Below are 6,000 nucleotides of genomic sequence, written 5' to 3'. Positions count from 1 at the left end.
ATTTATATATTTCCCTTTTTAAAATAAATAAAATTTCACTTAAAAAACAACCTTATGTCTTTCTCCCCTTCTTTTTCTTTTTATTTCACTTTCCACACAAAACATATTAATCTATAATCCTCTTTATACTTGTTTAACTTATTTGCAAGTTTAAATCGTAGTGATAAGATCACATATATTTAAATGAATAAACTGAACTAAATATCAGATATTATAAAAATAAGTTCACTGGTAATCATGATCATAAACTTGTATTAATATTTACTACATGAGACAAATATTAACTATTCCCAATTAAGAGATTTTATTTATTTGTATTCATATATTCATATAAATTTACACTTAAATTATTGAATTACACAAATATTTATTAAATAAGAAAAACATCTACCAATCCTAATTAAGCATGTTCTTGTTATTTATTCACATAAATTTATCTTTAAATTATTTAAATACAAAAATAAATTTGTCCTAAAAATTCATAGGAACTAACCTTCCGGTTTTTAGGAACTGAATATTTATCTTCTTTATTATATACTCTAATAAATTATTATGACTTACAAGAAATAATTTTGTCCCAAAAATTTTATAGGAACTAACCATTCCGGTTTTTATGGACTAATTATTTATCTTTATTATATACCCTAATAAAATCATTATGACGTACTCCCACAGTACCATTATCAAACCTTATATTACATAATTTATTCCCTATATTATCTAAAACAATACCTTTTTCCCATTTTTTTTATGGTCAAAAAGTCTTCCCCAAATAATTTGACCCACAGGAAATTTTATATTGATTTTTCCATAAGATTCTAAATTATCAATCTCTTTTGATTTAAGAAAATCTAAAGGTAATCTGGTTCTTCTACCCAAAAATGATTCGACAGGAGTAACTCCCTCTTTATTTTTTGAATTATTATAATATAACTGGGCTAACCAGACCTTTTTCTCTTGTTTAGATTTCTTTAACCAATTTTTCACTATGGCTACCATTCTTTCAGCCTGGCCATTAGAGCTAGGATGATAAGGTGGAGTCAAAATATGGTTAATTTTTATCGAATTACAAAATTGTTTAAAATTCTCACTTATAAAAGCCGGACCTCCATCCGATACAATTATTTTAGGAATACCAAATTTAGCCCACAATTTTTACGGGGTATAACGGCACATGTATTACATGGAACACATTCCTTTGTAATTTTTTCAATATCATTACCCATTCCAGGCCACCACACATATTCACGAGCCCAAGATTTCATTTTACTTTGACCCTGATGTCCTGCATGTAATAAATTAATTATTTTAGCACGTAATTTCAAAGGAATTACTGCCCTATTTCCCCTCATTAAACAATCATCCACCACAGATAATTCTTTTTCAAATTTTTGATAAATTTTATAATTATTTTTCCAAGGTTTTTTCCCCGTTAAAAATAATTTTATTTGTCTTAATACTTTATCTTTTAAAGTATAAGATTTGAGATCTTCCCACGTTGTAGGACCTCCTTTCAACATATATGATAAAGTTCGCACTAAAGCATCTTCTCTATCTATAATCATATTATCAATTATTTCAGGAGTAGCACAACCTGCTCCTAATCTTGATAATATATCAGGCAAATGATTTTCTCTTCCTCGCCTATATTTTATTTCAACATTAAAACAAGTAACAACCACCGTTGTAACCTCGGAGACATCATTAATTCTTTGTTATCTTTCTTGAACAAATGAATTAATGGTTTATGATTTGTATAAATCACAAATCTTTTACCGATCAAATATTCGCGACATTTGGTCAACCCAAAAATAATCGCTAAGGCCTCCTGTTCTATAACAGAGTACCTCGTTTCAACTTCATGAAATATTCTCGAGAAAAAAATAATTGGTCTCTCTAAACCATCAATGACATGTAATAAGGCCCCTCCGACACCTTTATTTGACGCATCAACAGCAAGAATTATCTCCAAGTCATTATTAAAACACACTAAAATTGGTTCCTCACCAATTTTTCTCTTTAAATGTTCAAAAGCGTTTCTTTGTTCAATTTTCCACTCAAAATTGACGCCTTTTTTTAATAAATCATATAGTGGAGCTGCAATTTTTGCAAAATTATCCACAAATCTATGATAATAATTGATCATGCCCATAAAAGATTGTACTTCAGCTTTATTACTAGGCTGATTTATGTTCAAAATATTTTTTAAATTTTTATCGAGAGGTTTCACTTCAAATCCATTAATTTGATGACCCAAATACACTATTTCGGTGACACCAAGAATACTTTTCTCTTTACTAGCTTTTAAACCTTTATCTTGAATTCTCTTGAAAACTTCTTCAAGACGTTGATTATGTTGTTCTGGCGTCACTCCAGTTATTAACACATCATCTATATAATAAAATACGCCTTCCAAACCCTGGAAAACTGATGCCATTGTTCTCTGAAGGGGCAGATACACTTAGTCCAAAAGGTAATCTACAAAATGCAAATAATCCTTTAGGCGTTGTTATTGTCAACAATTTATGAATTTCTTCTTTCAAAGGCAATTGTAAATATGCTGATGAAAAGTCAACTTTTGAAAAATATTTGGCTCCCTTTAAATTTGCCAAAATTTCTTCAATTCGAGGTAATGGATATTTCACTTCCACAACCCATTTGTTAAGTGTTACTCGAAAATCTGCACATAATCTAAGTTTTCCATTAGATTTTTTAACAGGTACTAATGGTGTAGCCCATTCACTATATTCCACAGGAATAATAATACCATCATTAACCCATTTATCTAATTCTTCATTGATTTCCCTTTTCCACTCAAAAGGAACTCTACGACACCCTAAGAAAATAGGTGAAAATCCCTCTTTTAATTTCAAATCTACTTGATAATCATTTAGACATCCCAAAGTGTCTTCAAAAATTATACCATATTTTTCCACTAAAATAGGTATAGCATTTTTAACTCTATTAAATTCGTTAATTTCATTATTAATTTTTTTATCATTATCAACTTCATTATTGATCTTATATTCATTGGAATCTATCATGGATTTTGCAGGATATTCACCAATATTCTTATTAACGATAGATTCTTTCACTTCACTCATTAATTTATTCATTTCTCTTTCTTTAAGCTTTTCCTTGACTTCATTAGCTATTATTTTTCTTTCAGCATTATCTCTTGCCAATTCGCTATCAATGATAAATAAATCCCAATAATTATTTCGAGATCCCAATTTGATAATCCAATCCCAACCTATTATTGTTTCAACATTTTTATTCACTATCCATAAATCTAAAATTATAGGCATATCATGGAAAATAACATCCCCCTGAGTTCTACCTAAAACTTTGATTTCAGATCCATCAAATTATTTTATACACATATTTTGTCTCTCAACAATCCATTAGGCCAATATTTATAAAAATTTTCACTAGACATTATTGAAATACTTGCCCCGGTATCAAATAACATTTCAACCATTTATCCACCAAATTTTAAATTAATATGAGGACATAAACTCTGTTCCTTTGCTCCCTCAGTTATTAAATTTTTATGCATTTTAATGGGTTGAATGACATTTATATTAATCTCATTGTCAATATAATTAATATTCATACCTAAATTCATCTCAGAATTTAAAGGTCTCTGAATTTCATTTATGTTTTTATTTAAAATTTCCCTTGGATATATATCACTCATTTGATTACAATAATTCTTTTTATTCAGATTACTGTCTAATTTAAAATTTTTTATTTCATCAAAATGACAATAAAAATTTCCTACATTAAAACTCTTTTTATTCAAGTTAAATTTCAATGTATAATCATCATTCCCATAATGATTATCAATTTTATTATATATATACACAAAATTTTTAATTAAACTATATATATCAAAATATTTATTATTCTCTAAATATGATTTTTCTATTTTTATAATATTCTCTTTCAAATCATATAGTCACTGTAACCCACTCACACTTTGGATACAATGTATAGCAATGTGTCCCATTTCTTCACATTTGAAACACATTCTATCATGGTTTGTATTATAATTTTCAGTTTTATCCACATTTTTAATAATAGGATTTTGTATATTTCTAACCACCGGTTGTAACACTACCGAGGTTCTTTGTGGAAATCCCTTTTAAAATTGGCCTCTTTCACCATGCAATTTCGTTTAATATGTCCTACAAAACCACATCTATGACAAACAATGTCATTTTTTTCACTTGGTTTTGCAGTCACATTCTCATTAGTTTTTCGGTCTCTTGAATAACAATTTTTACTGATATGTCCCTTTCTTCCACAAAGTTCACAACTTTCAATCACATTATTATTTTTAATTTTTAAGTTGGACACATCTCTGGATAAATTTTTCATGTTTTCTCTCGTTTCTCTAATTTCACTTAAAATTATAGATTTATCGGTACTTTGTCTCAAAGTATTATCTATTTTATTATTTTTTTTAAAAATTTCTTCTGGGTTTTTACTTAAAACTTCAGAAATTTTCTCTTTAAATTCAATCATTATTGAATTTAATTTTTTATTTATATCCTCTGATATAATATTTTGCTGAAAATTAAATAATTCACCAGTATCTAAATTTTTATCATTTTTTCTTTCAACATTTATTATAACATTTAAATTTTTTAATTCTAACAAAATTAAATGTAAACTATTTTTGATATCTTCATTAATATCTGGAGATTTAACCAAAACTTTAGGAATTAAATTTTCGGTATTTGTATTTTTTTATATCACTTTCTCTATTTTTAAAAGATCTTCTTTTTATTTTCCTTATTACTTGTTTCATTATAATTAATATTAAATAAAACACAAAAAAAATTAATGCAGTAATGACATTATTAGTTACATCCACTTTATTAAAACTCGAATTAAATATTTTATTAAAATGATCCTTATAACTCGACATTTTATCAAAATTAGGCTTCCTATGCACAGTAATAAAAGAATAACCCATGATTTCAAATTTATATTATAATTAAAAAATTTTTTAAAATTCTAAAAAAAATTAAATCTTAAAAATTTTACAATTATTGCGTTGTGTAAATTAAAAATCAAATAAAAAAAATTTTCTTACTTTTAAATATCCAGAATCCACTATTAATTTGAGGAACCCGGTCCTAGAAATTTTTCTTTTTGATTAATAAACTCTGAAATTTTCTTAGCAAAATCACCCTAATAAGAGTTAACGTATCCTGGTCACGGCACCAATATTTTATCTGTAATATATTAATTTCCAAGAATTTAAAATAATATTTTCCAAGACTTTCTTTATTTTATAATTCATAAAAATCATCATAATTTTTTTTATATCTCTTTTCTTTTGTATAACAATTATTATATTCCTCCGCGTTAATTCTTAATCCATTCAATATAAACAAAAATCAATATTTTTTATATTTCTAAATATATATTAATAATTGATTGACATTTATAATTTAATAATAATAATATTATTGATAAAATATATATATAATATACCAACATATATGAAATATCTACTACAAATATATAAGAAATATATAACACTTATTAAAAATCATTAATTAAAAATGGTTGATTACTTAATTAATAAAACAAAGAAAATAAATTTAAACCAATGAAATAGAAAGAAAATAATTTTTAAACCAATGAAATAAGACCTTAATAAGCCAATAAAAATAAAAAATAAAAGCAAAATAATAACGTATATAAGAAAGATTATATTACAAAATTTAATATAGAATCATGGGTTCGAATCCTGTTATATACAAAAAATTTTCTTAAAATTTAACATTAGAGAGATATAGTCTTTATCGTTTTATTTAACATTAAGAAGATAGGAAAAATTAAAATTAACATTAAGAAGATAGGAAAGTTGATGAGAAAAATAAAAATTAACATTAAGGATATACGAAAACGTTCATTTCTTGATTAAGGTGATTGTATATATATAGATTATTGAGTATATAGACATTTTAATTTTTTTTCTTT

Source organism: Gordionus sp. m RMFG-2023, chromosome 4, assembly GCF_954871325.1.
Source record: "Gordionus sp. m RMFG-2023 chromosome 4, tfGorSpeb1-WG-v2, whole genome shotgun sequence".
NCBI classification, from domain to species: Eukaryota; Metazoa; Nematomorpha; class Gordioida; order Chordodea; family Parachordodidae; genus Gordionus; species Gordionus sp. m RMFG-2023.
Note: the sequence above shows the minus strand (reverse complement) of the source record.